This window comes from Amblyomma americanum, chromosome 8, assembly GCF_052857255.1.
Source record: "Amblyomma americanum isolate KBUSLIRL-KWMA chromosome 8, ASM5285725v1, whole genome shotgun sequence".
NCBI lineage: Eukaryota > Metazoa > Arthropoda > Arachnida > Ixodida > Ixodidae > Amblyomma > Amblyomma americanum.
The window spans coordinates 10397008-10409317 of NC_135504.1; the positions used below are offsets into that span (position 1 = coordinate 10397008).

Below are 12310 nucleotides of genomic sequence, written 5' to 3' on the forward strand. Positions count from 1 at the left end.
TCATGTTTAGAGTAGGTATACTTCTTTGTTGCTACGTCCCGCATAACTCAGGCAGGAGTGCCAGGGTCAGTCGAAACAAAAGTTGAGCAACCTCCAAGAAGAAGGCAATCTCAGGGGAACCTGCTGGCCCGGCAACAGCCCGGGGCGTTGTATCGTTCCCACCCATTGGCCCCCTCTCCTTTTCGAAGACCCTCCAAACCACCTTCGCTCATACCTCCTCCTCTCCTGGCTATGGGCGTTCGAAACGGGCGGGCCCGGGGTTTGTGGCCTATAGCTTTGCATACAATCCCTTCCCCCTTCTCGACCCGCCCGCCAAGTGTACCCAGGCGGCGAGGGCCAGCAGAGGCCCAGCCAAGTGCAAGCAGGCAACCGATCAGGCGCGCAATGTTTTCGGAGAGCTCCGACAACTACCACGTGACGTGGTGTGAGAAACTTTGGCGAGAGCAACAGCCCTCCGTCTGGAGAGCGGCCGCGGAGCGCAGCGGTGCTGAGGGAAATGTGCTGCCGCGGCGCCGGCAGCAGGTTTCGCTCGAATCCCGTCGGGAGGCGCTGGCCACTGTCTCATCCGTTCAGTGCCGCCGACTCTCCTTATTCCCACTTCCTCTCACTCTTCCTATCCCTGTATCTCTCTCCTACTCTTCCATCTCCGAGCCAGCCTCTCCCGGTTCAGCCTCCTCGCTCCGATCACCGCGCTTATCTCTCCATCTACAAGTCTGCCGCGCTCGGCGTTCCCTCCTCCCTTCCTGCTCCTACCACCCTTTCTCCAGGGGCAGTCCCCGGGCCGCATGGCGTCGCATAGAAAAGCGCCGGCTGCGAGTGAGTGGAGTTCTGTCTCCAACGCGCAACGATCGCGGGCGCTGCTCCCGTGCTGTGCTCCGGTGCTCCAGCACGCTCTTTGTTCCTCGCCGTTTGTCGTTGACATCTTCGTCGGTGCAACGCTATGTCGTCTGCTCCTGCTGCGTCGGAGGCGTGTGCAGACGGGTAAGGGACTGGTGTCGTCTGAAAATTTCGTCGGAGTCGCCTGCTGCAGAGAAAGAACTGTTGCCCCCGTGCATTCGTGTACTTGCAAACTGGAACAAACGGGACGGGATCAGAACGTTTGTGCGTCGTCGTTTTGCGACTGTCTGCAACAACGCTATCGCCTTGTCTTGTGGGGCTCAGCTGCAAAAGAGTAAGTTTCTTTGCATTTTACACTTAGTTTTATCTTTGCTAAGCTTTCACGCATGCAACACACGCTTCTTCAGAGGAGACGATGGGACCGCTGATAGTAGTTCTTTGCAGAGTAAGGTATTTGCTGTAGGAAGAACAGCTTTCGTAGGGTGCAAAGTCCTCTATGGCTTCGAAAGCTACAGTTCATAACTTGTGCAAATTCCATTGCACTTTGTTCGAAGCGCTGCGCAGTGCCCCAAAAAGCCAGAGCGTGTGTTGCAGTGGCAATATGTTGCCCACCAAGTAAGTCTGAGTTTCCTCAGACACTTCTGCGCAATATCTACAGGTGTCGGTTTTGCAATGCTTCTACAGCATCACGGGCTCTATTCGTCGCTACAGGGTGTTTATTTTTAGTCGGCTTTTTTTCTCGAGTACACAGCGAATAAATTTTTAAGAATTCAGCTCGCAGATTACCGTGTACAGCAGACGAGGAAAAAAATAGAAGAGGCGTGTTTCGAGTCGCACAGCTGTTGATTGGAGCTCTTCTTTCAGGCGGCCTTGCAGAAGCGAGAAGTAGCGTTGCCTGGGTTAGCGCATTCTTCATTTTTTTTTCTATGCTTTTTAACTCCACGAACCTCAAAAAAAGCACAAAGTCGGTGCAGAAGTGCCGCATTGAAACCCAGGTGCCCTGGCGTTGAATAGTTTGTTACTTGCAGTGTACCAGCCTTTAGCATCTTGAAATGTTCTGCGCCGATTTATTTTTGTGGAAGCTCTACACAAACGGCAGTAAGCTTTTTAGCAGTGTGCTTTGAAGTGTTCTCTATTTTGCAAACATATAGTTGCAAGCGACGCCCTGCGGATGATTTGTAGCCTTATGCTAACTTTTTCTTGAGGAAAACCACAGTTTAAGGGAGCTGTGCACTGGAAGCACATTTCTATAATCGCTCAATAGCACAAATTATTTAACAGCGTGGTAGACATTTATGACACGTAAGAACAGAATACATGGATTGCCCTTTTGTCATGCACTTCTATTGCGCAGTTTTCCTAGTTATGCATGATAACCAAGCACCAAGAAACAAATTTAATAGCACTTACTAACCTGTAATATATGCACTATGTTCGTGGCTTCTAATATCCGGACATGTGGGCTACGATAGATGTCAATTTAGTGCACCATCTTCGTTTTGAGCTATGACTGCGACCTACTGATTTGCGCAGACGTAAAGAGCCACAGTTGTAACACCAAGCTTCATTTTATAACTCAGGCGTGACAAAGTTTTCTATGGTCAATTTTCGTTTGCTTTGAATAGTCCAAACGTTATTCCAAACATATTGAGATGGTCGGCCGTCTGCGCTTGCCATATACAAAACTAGGTATTCATTCTCCGTAGCTCCTTCGGGGCCTTGAAATAGAACAAGCTGCTCAGGCTTACCGAAAGCAGCCGTCAAACCGCGGGAAAAATGCCCGTCATCAAATTAAATCTTTGCTATGCTACTAGCCGAAAAGAAAATATGATACCACGCAAATCTGAAAGTCATAGAGCATATACGCGTCATCAACCAACTTTAATGGTGTTGTAATTTTTATTCATATTCGCTTCCTTGTTTGCAGCGTTTTGGAAGCGTTCCGTTTAATAAAAGCATTCTTTGCTTTCAAAAAATATTCTTCTCTTTTGCCCCCCCCCCCCCCCCCCTCTCCCTCTCTGCGCCGTTAAGACACATTAGTAAAACTAAAATGCATTGTACGATATTCTTGTCATCATGCGAACAGATGTTCAAAAAGAGAGAAAAAAAAACGTTGCTTGATGCAGAACTTTTAACGGACGTTGTGCGGGGCGTAGAGTGCACACCAAACGTGATGTTTTTTTTTTCGCTGACTACGTCACGACGATTTCTCGCTGCATCCGAGAACAGTTTAGGGCGTCCCTGACAACGGTGCAAGGGCGCTGATGCATTGTAGTTCTGAGACGGCGGATGTTCGATTTTTGATTAGTCGCGTTGCGCTCGCTCGGGCGTGAAGTCCTTGACGTTAATCGAAGGCTGTGGTTTCGGTTTGCATATTCTTTTGCGGCCCCATTTTAAGGCTGGTGTCGCTGTGAAGCAAAAAATAATAAAGAGAACTTTGCACTGGAGGAAAACGGTTGCATTTTTTTTGCAAATTTTTTAAGAATGTTTTCTTAGCAGTTTATGATATAATGTAACATGTCCAACATTCTCAGAGAAAAATTTTAAGATACTTGTATTATGGAAAGATCGAAGGTAATGGCCGATTATTTCGATGACTAACAAAATCTTTCTTTTAACGTGTTTCCATCGATTGCATCGAGCAGTTAAGGCTGTCATAGAAAACAAATCGGGAGTGCTTTAGGCGATAGCAAAAACGCTAATAGCAAAAAAAGAAAAGAAGTGCAAGACTGCCGTCGGGTGGTCGGCGAACATATTGATTGCTCTACTGAAATGTCATATTATATGAAAAAATTGCGTTCATAAATTCTTTCCGATACAAAGATTACTTTGTCCAGAATTGTTGGAAACGAAGTGCCGCGATTTTTTTTTTTCATAGCAGGAAAAAATATAGAGGTGAATGTTCAAAGACCTAAGACATTTGGCTTTACTTTTACTCATGCGTGTGTGAAGAATACATTGGCATTCTAGTCGTAAGGCGGCTACGCTCTTTCTCTGAATGTAAAGATAAAAAAGTCAGCAAAGCAGAAACGAAGTGACACGTCATGGAAACAAGTACAAGTGATGACCCATCACCGTCAACAGGCCCGCTGGCGGAGGATGCGGGGAGGGTTGAAACGGATGTCAGAAAATAGTGAGTTTTAGTTCCACGTACGTAGAGGCATCACGTACGTAGAGCTCTTACGGCTGACCAGTGCGCATGCGCAGAACGCAAAGGGTATGCGCGAATCTCACGTACGTACGTGAGATTCGGATTTTTACGTTGCAGTCAATGCGCTGCTTGCGTACGTAGCGTTGACAAACATGGCGGCGCCCTGCCCGCGCGCTTCACAGCGATAACAGCTTCGTCGCTAATTCCTCGAGGCGATATCGTGTTCTAAACTGTTGCATACGCCTTCAATTTGCCCATTCTTACCCTCGCTTAAGGTTTCAAGCGACAAATAGCTTTTGTTTTTCAGATATAAAGGCGATTTCCCAGCTGTTAAGCCTAACGAAGCAGCACTCCGACGCAGTTCGACTGGCTTGGCTTTGACTCGTCTTGTCTTAGAGTGGCTACAGCAGTGTCTTCATCCGTCAGTAGATGGCGCTAGGTAGAAAGCGCAGCGTCTGTCGCGTACGTGAAACTAAAAGGGTTTGAAACTACATGCGCGTATGTTACGTAGACTTCTCACGTTTGCGTACGTGAACTCTGTACGTACGTGAAACTAAAACTCTCTAATGTCTCTACATACACTCGCTTTCTCACTTGCAGCGCCCTTTCGCCCATGGTTAAAAAAGACACTTCGTTGTATGTATCCCAAAACAAAAAGCAGTGCATTGCTTTCATATGAGTAATCCCCAGAGCATGCATCGCTGAGGTCAGGCTGATACCTTGCGAAAATGAAGGGCTGTCTTTCGGTTTGGGACTCCCTCAAGGACTTAGTTTGACCTACGATAAGATTTGTTCCTGTTTATTTTGTGCAAGTGATCTACACTTGCCTCCTGGAACTGAACACCTGCGTTTATAATAATCTGAAGAACGGTATTTGCACCAATGGCGCACTTACGTGAAAACTGAGATACGACTGGTCGTCTTTTAATCTTATTTTTCTTCCTACTTTTATTAACAGTAATATCACAAGTTCTTTTATTTCTTCTACAAACGCAAAATGCTTAAATGGCGTTGCACGTTACCGAAGCTGTTAATGCGACTCCAGTTCAACTAACAGAGCTTCTTCATCCTGCATTTCAAGTATTTGTAGTTTTATGCTGAGGTGTAACATGCAAACACAGAACATGCATCAAAAAGAGAACTTCATTTGCGCAATAGAGCCGTAATAGTTTCCATTTTTACACAATAAAATAGCTGTATTAAAATAATTTGCGCAGAGGAATTATGTTAATAAAAAGTTATTGTTGCCTATAAAAAAGGAGCAATTGATTATTGCAGATTATTAATGCGTTCGTGTTTGCACCGTGTGCACCTGCAAGCTTTTATAAACCTCTAAGGGGCGTTCAGAGAGTGATGCTAAGCACTTGCGAAAAAGAAAAAAAGCTAATCCGCCACACAGATAAGCACCGACTAAGTAGGAGTTTGCTTAGAGTGAAACTTAAACCGGCCTTGCTATTAGCACCCCCCAACATTGCTCGTGCTTCCATCAGCTCTGGCCTAGTTCTACGACACACACGCGCGATACTTTTACACTGTTCGCTGTTGTATAGAAGATCCGATGTTTAATTTGTTCTGTTTTCTGACAGTTTTCAGTTTATGGGGCCCGTTGCAAAATATTCGGATGTCTTTGAAATAATACTGAGCGTCATGCGTCAAAAGTGCCCTTATAAAAACAATATACACGCGTTTAACCCTGGTTGCTATGTATTGTAGGCCAACCAAGGGCCGAGAAATCAATAGGTCATGTGCATAAAAAAGAAGAAGCTGGACGTTGGAAACAAACGCAGAGGTTAAAAATATTCTTGTAGTAAAACTAAACCGCTTCTGACTCACAGTGACACTAACCGTGATATACAGGATGCGACGTGTGTATAGCGATTGTTAGGCTGTTAAACTGCAAACGTGTTCTAAAATATGCAATCTTTACACTCTCTGACCTGCCAAGGCGCTGTACGAGAAAACAAAAATTATTAAACGCGGCCTGCTCGAGTTCGTTGCCCTCTCGTACGCTACATTGGATTGGTGTAATGTGAAACAGCACTACCCCCTTTTTGTTCTACGCGTCCGTCTCTGCTCATCTGTATTCAAGCTAATTGCCAACTCAGCCTACCCCTCATGTAATGTCCCTTGAGGACCTTTGAGGAAAAAATAAAAGTAATGTATAAAAGTATCGGTTTAACCTCAGGCCCCTTAACGTGCATTTGAGCGTTGCTACATTTTAAACCCAAGGCCGTGGCAACTGCGCCCAAAGGTCACCACGTGCAACGCCGTCTCGAGAGAGGGCGCTGGCTCGGAACCTTTTCCAGGGACGCTTTCGTAGAAATGCGTCTACTTAGAAGGCGACATCTCCGGCTTCCTCGCTCGGCGATCAGGGAGGAATTCCGCGTTTACTTGACATTTAATCAGGCTGGAATTCGAAAACAGCCGCCTGCGTCCCTGATATGCACTCCGTTTGCTTCACGTGACACGCATTCGTCGGCCACGCTTTAGACACCGTGCAGATCACGCGTCGAGGTGCGCAGTTGCTTTTATTTCAGGGGGGGGGGGGGGGGGGGGGGCGAAATCAAATAAGAGCGCTCGCCTCCCTGCCCTGTCGTTGACATTCGACGCGTGCAGTCTTGCCTTTCCTTCGCGGGGCGCAGAGGAAAGACTTTCAACAAGGTGAGACTCCTGTGCGATGCCTGAAGCGAGTGAGGCGCTTACATACCGCTGGTATATGTGTCTGGTGGCGTGCGAGGGTTATTGGGTTGGAAAAAAAAAGAGGTATTCGGGACACGAAATCGAGAAGAAAAAAAATAGGCTTAAGCAGGACACGTGATGCGCAGAAAAAAATATGATTGGTGGTATCGCTGGGGCGACACGATGGACGTCATGGGAATGGAAAGGAATGGTAAAGGGTCAGGTATACGGATGTGGCGTAGAAGTTTTCTGCAACGGGTGGCCGAGTTTGGGGCGAAGCAGGACTGAGTGGACATCACACGTCAATCCTTCGGCTTTGGAGAGGGCTTAATCAGGCTGATGTAACATGGACTGACTCACGACTGACAATCAAGAATATTGGCGGCCAGTACTAAACTTACAGGAATGACATATTATTCTTATTATTATTAGCAGTAGTAGTAGTAGCAGCGCAGCAGCAACAGCAGCAGCAGTAGTAGTAGTAGTAGTAGTAGTAGTAGTGGTAGTAGTAGTAGTAGTAGTAGTAGTAGTAGTAGTAGTAGTAGTAGTAGTAGTAGTAGTAGTAGTAGTAGTAGTAGTAGTAGTTACGTCACTAAAATGCAAAAAGAGTGTCATTCAACCCCGAGATGAAATCTTTTGTCATCCTCAAACGTCTCTTTCGCCTAACACCGAGAAGCGTGCGAGAATTAATTCAAAACCACCGGAGATAAACAACATAAAAAAGCGCAATCTCTCTCAATGAGGCATTGTCCTTTTCTTGAACTTGACAGCCGGTGTGGATAGATACGCGGCAGTGGTACTCCGTTGCCAGGCTGCATTGACCGCCCAGAGTTTACTGACCGAGTCACGCCGTTTTGCGGGACGACCTAGTGAGTGTGCACTCAGCACGCTAAAAATAGACCTGTGTACCTGAGGTCAGGGCTTTGTCCAGCGGAAAGGTAAAGGACGCAGTAGTTGCAACGGGCTCCCCTTGATGGCGCTAGTTTAGTGCAAGAGGACGGGGCAGGACATTTATCTTGCTATTCTTCTGTATGTATTTTTTAACACCGAAGTCTGTATATGAGTTGACCAGATGGATAAATGGCGTAGTATATCGGAAAAAAAGCTATAGTTTTCCCCCACTGGTTTTTGAAATTCAAGTTATGTCATCAAATAGCCTCAGGTGGTTGAAATTTCCACTGCCTTTCATGACTGCGCCCCTCATAGCCTGAGTCGCTTTGGGACGTTAAACCCGCATAAAACCGAACAGAATCAACTAGGTTATGTCAGGACGTACTGTTGGCTCTTCGGGTGGAACGCGTTTTGCTCTGGAGAGGGCAACGTCTGCGAGATTCTTTATTTTACATTTATATGGACATCTAGAACTCTCTTTCCTGGCAGCGCAGTCGGATAATCTTTCTCGCACTGGGGAGAAAAAAGATAAAGCTAGTGCTGAGAGCAAACTGCAACACATAACATACACAACACCATGCACACCGATTTTCTAAGTGTGAACTTTTCTTGAATATCCAGAAACTTGTTTGGGGAATTTTTTTGTTCAATCTACGACCGGCAGGGCTAGCTTACTTTGACTAAACATGAAGCAAGTATTCTCCAACATAGCATCAATCTGGAGACTGGGAAAGAAAAAAAAAGAAATCACAGCTACTGCAAAAATAAATAAATAAAAGTAAAAGCACAACTGTTGCGCCTGTGCTATTAGTGTGACGGGGGCATACATCAGGTGCCGCATTCAGACCGGCGGCTGCGGAGGAATGCGCCGTTTTCAGCAAAACATAGTACAGAGGCGAGACCCTTGAACACACGTGCGCACGCATGTTAAGCAACTGAAACCCAGATTCAACTCCTCGAGAGCGTGAAATGCGTTTTTTTCCTTCAAAAACTACAATACCAAAACTCATCCTTCTTTAGGACTCATGCACCTGCATAAAGGCTAGTACATGGGTGGCCTAACGCCGTTGCCTGGTAACAAAATTTTTCTGAGACTTCTTTTTGACGCTATGCTGTAACGTCTGCGCAATGTTTTATAGCTACGCAACCGTAAAAGGGCGCATAAATTAGCTTCTGCCAGAAAAAAAGACGGAAGCGCATTATGCAGCGAGTGTTTTTTTCTTTATTTGTACTCTGGTCCCAGCCCTTCAAATCAGTCTATAACGCCGCCTACATTAGGTGATGTGACTTTAAGTGGTTATCGGAAGCTCCGTTACCAATATTAGAGCTGACAATAGTTATTCGTTCTTCAGACGTGGCCTTGGACGTTGAATGGCTCCCGTGAATCAATTATTAGGTAATTCGATCGATTTACCTCTGTAGTGGCCAAGCGACAATAAGTCCGATAAAAACTATGATATTCCTCCATTAGAAATTATTGTTCTCTAAATTGAGTGAATGTAAAACACTCGTAGATTTATTCCCCGAAATGTGATTACTGAATGTGAAACAAATGGTAGATTCATCTGAAAAAATGTGACCACTGCCTAATCACAGGCAAGAAATTGCAGCGATTTCTGTAGGTTTAAGAAGCATCAGAATGGGCTCGCGTATTTTGGCTCATATAATAAATAAAAATCAAAATTAAAACGTTCCTACGGACCGCCAATGTTAGGGTAAGCTCGCAAAAATTTGGCATTTTTTGACGTTAAGGTTGCCTTTGCAACGAGTAATCTTTCATCGGGCCTTCAGGATCTCTGGAATATGAAGCTTTAACTTGGCTGCATTAAGTGTGTTCAGAAATGTCATTTGTGGATTGCAGATTGCTCCATTGTTTCGTAAACTGTATGTGCGGGCAAACAAACGGACAGACAACCTTGTGGTCTTTGTGACAATGTGACATTAGCCCTGTAGAACTCGAGACAGTGACATGCACAGTCCCGTATGGACAGAACAACTCAAGAGAACAGTACAGCAGTTGTCTGTTCTTTGAGCACAGCAGTCATCTGTTATGCGAACATTTTTGCATCTTCTTTATCGCCTTGTTTCCAAGCTTGGAATCTTAGTAAAAGTCTGGCAACACGCCTTTTAAACTTTGTATTTCTCTATCTCGAAAGGAAATACATGACATGTGCTTACAATATTAACACTTTCATGCGTCATTTATTATTTTGATTAAAAGCAAACGTTACCCCGCCTCAACAGTATACACAGGTACCAGGAAAGACAGTTCGTTAATGTTCCAACTGAACACACCTACGGCAAAGTTTTTATACACCTGTAAAAGATTTCTTATTGCCAACGTCGTTGAAAGCCATGTTAATAATATGCGAATATTTGTCCCGGCAATCTTGAAGATACTTTTTTTTTCGAAGATGCACATGACGCTAAAATTCAGGCAAAACAAAAACCATCATTAGTACTGGTAGCGAAATGTGTCTGCCAAGCAATGGCGGACGGCGCGGTACCAACGACCACTTTATCTTTTTTTAAATGTGATATTGTGCTTTCGCTTGTCGGCATAAAAAGAGACCCTATTCGCTGGAATAAGGATGACGAATTCGCATCACACAACAAATTCAGTGCTATGTAGAGCACACACTGAGAAAAAGCTGCCAGTTCATAAAGCACACAGTTGTGTGAGAATTACCTTAAATGGTTAAATTTTCTGAACATTGGTAGACTGGCAACGTGGGCATCGGTGAAATTCCGCTTTCGCTACACAACCGGCAAATGTTCAAACAAATAAGGACCTCGGTTTCCTGCAAGACGACGCATGGAAGTGTGCTTGCCACATCGCGGTCACCTCTGAAAAGAAAAAAATAGGCACGACCCAGAAAGCGCAGGATTAAAGGAACAAAGCAAAAAAGAGATAAGGCAGCACGTTAAAGGCTTCCGACGAAAGCTGGTTAGCGTCAATGACGCGCTCAACGACGTCGCTGGCGTTGCTAGGCGGTTCGGCAGGATTACCCCAGAAATGACGCAACAAGGATTTGCGGGCAATTTAATCGCAGAGCATTAACTGGCGATGCGTTCGACAGGCATGTACTAGCACAATGATGAAAAAGGGACGGCCTGAATAGATTATTCGCGGGGATATTGGCGACGGCCCAGTGCTTCGGAGCACTATTGGCTATGCTAAGCTTCTTGACGTTTCCAGAATGCTGCGCTGAAGTAAAAGTAGTGGCTTCCCCGAGCGGTGGTGCATCGATCACGTCAGTCGGTAGACATCTGCATTTATCGCTACTGTCGGCTGGTGTGAATATCAGTCGTTGCTGGGGATTTCTAAAATAGATAGCAAATTATATGACGGCTGGGACTGAATGGCAGTGGCATCAGCCTCCTGCATATTCGAGGAAAAATTAATCAATCAATCAATTAAATCAATCAAATAATTAGCCAATCGAACAATCGATTAATTCGGTGGCCATATTCAATCAACCAATCACTAAAAGAATGTATAAATAAAACCAAACCATATTTATTAATGGAACTGAATTTAGGACTATGTAATTGATTTATGAATAATAAGCAATCAGTATTCTCACATATCTTAGAATTCATTGAACACTTGTCATTCAATCGATCGATAAATCAATCAGTCCGTCAATCAATGAAGAATTTAGCTAGTTAGTCAATTAAATGATGGGTAATTCAGTGATCAAAATAAATCAACCAATCAGTAAAGAATGTATAAATAAAACCAAACATTATTTACTAATGCAACTAATTCAGTACTATTTGAAGTTTATGAATAGTAAGCCAACAGTTAGCGCACTCATATATCTTAAGAGTATCGAATGAACACCTGCCACGAATGTTTCAGGCATCTGGCCGCTGTTCTTCGCAGGCAGTAGAGAGCGAAAATTTGGTTCGTAATGTCTGTCACACTAGGACCAGTGAAATCCACAAAGCCTGACATCTGGCGTCGCTTGATCTAGATGTATTCGGTTTTCGTGGCATTCACTACAATCTGTATCCGCCTGTCGCGCACCGTTTCTTTTTTGTCTCTTCTCGTCCATCTCAAACTTCAAACGGCTGAAGACTGGTTAAGAACAAGTCTTTCGGATCTTCACGCTGGGCTTCGCAGCACTTCATTACTAAGCGGGGAAAACATTACGATCGCTGCATGCGAGAGCTTGGTTGTTCTTTAAATGCTCAGAGCTTTGCCTGAGCTCCCTGGGCTGTCGTTTTAGGAGCGAGCTCTGGGACCCTGACTGGAAGCAAAGCCCGGAGGTGTGATTTGGATAAACCCGCGCAGCGCAATTATTGTATTGTTGAATTTGCCTGCACGCAAATATTTTTTAATCTGGATCTGCGCATAAAAATATATTGAAGACCCATTGTGTCAAGAAACGCTGAAATCCGCTTAAAAACACATTATACGTCTGAGCACCCTGGTCTTGTAAAGTTACGGGACGGTCAGACGTCTGATTAGACAGTTCGCGAAAGCAGTTAAGCTCGATGATTTCTTTGATGCTTTGACTTTAATGAATGAGTTCACTCTAAGTCGAGGCTTCGCACACGCGACAGCATTTTTCTGGGAAGGGGGGGAGGGGGCGAGAAGGTGGGCAAGGGGAGGGGGGAGGGTAGTGCTGCTGTAGAGTGAGAATGGGTGGAGTTGAGTCTAAGGTGGCGGTGGGTGCATGACATCCCCCTAGCTAGGAGGAGGCCGTTGGAAGGAAGACTGTGGGTTCACTATTCGAAGATACA

General features: G+C 45.0%; 1 protein-coding gene across 2 annotated transcripts in view; it reads left to right on the forward strand.

The window, feature by feature from the left end:
* The first annotated feature begins 825 nt into the window (after positions 1 to 825).
* LOC144100906 (GTP-binding protein Rhes-like) overlaps positions 826 to 12310 on the forward strand; it is an 86057-nt gene continuing 74572 nt past the window's right edge. For both annotated transcript variants that reach the window (XM_077633817.1, XM_077633818.1), the window contains exon 1: positions 826 to 1171. The gene's annotated coding sequence lies outside the window, so the exon portion shown is untranslated. The remainder of the gene's footprint in view (positions 1172 to 12310) is intronic.